Consider the following 687-nt stretch of genomic DNA (forward strand, 5'->3'; position numbering starts at 1 on the left):
GGTTTATTATCTTAGTCAGTTCCTCTTTTGTCTTCTCTCAGGATTCAGCATCTTCGTCGCTCACGAGTTCTTTGACGCTCTGCCGATCCACAAATTTCAGGTGTGTTTTGAAGTTCATTCAGTCGATTTGAGACCGGCAAGTTCGCACCAAGTAACTACAGTGACACTGTAACAAAACGGGCCGCATCCGTTTTAAAAATGGTTTTCAGGGTTTCTGTTCTGCAGAAAATAACACATGATACAGCAAGTAGAGCAGACCCAACATTACTACAACATCGATGTGGAACATAACTTTTGATAAAAACCACAATACAGTTTACATTACGGACAAAAGAATTTATACAAGCCTCAGTGGGCTAGACAGATACGGACAGTGCAAACAAAGCTTGGACAATACATGCAACACAGTCGCTGTGTTTGTAACTCTTTATGTAAAACTGTCCCTTTTTTTTAATGTAGTGGATTTAGAGACTAAGAGACTAAGTGGATTTAGTGACTAAGTGGATTTAGAGACACGCTGAGACAAGATATGGATATTCAAAAGAATTTTAATATAATATCAGTTGACTAAAGTTGACTTGATGCCATTGTAAACGAGAGTCGCTTCTCAATGATTTCAATGATCACTTCGGCCCCATCTTGCATCAGTGTCTTTGCTATTTTAAGACCGTCCAGCACCCACGTCGT

General features: G+C 39.6%; 1 long non-coding RNA gene across 1 annotated transcript in view; it reads left to right on the forward strand.

The window, feature by feature from the left end:
- Positions 1-687, forward strand: part of LOC116700020 (uncharacterized) — a 5460-nt gene that overhangs the window by 241 nt on the left and 4532 nt on the right. Inside the window, exon 2 of the long non-coding RNA XR_004334605.1 lies at positions 42-100. This is a non-coding gene — a long non-coding RNA (uncharacterized LOC116700020). The remainder of the gene's footprint in view (positions 1-41; positions 101-687) is intronic.

Source organism: Etheostoma spectabile, chromosome 1 (genome assembly GCF_008692095.1).
Source record: "Etheostoma spectabile isolate EspeVRDwgs_2016 chromosome 1, UIUC_Espe_1.0, whole genome shotgun sequence".
Taxonomy (NCBI): domain Eukaryota; kingdom Metazoa; phylum Chordata; class Actinopteri; order Perciformes; family Percidae; genus Etheostoma; species Etheostoma spectabile.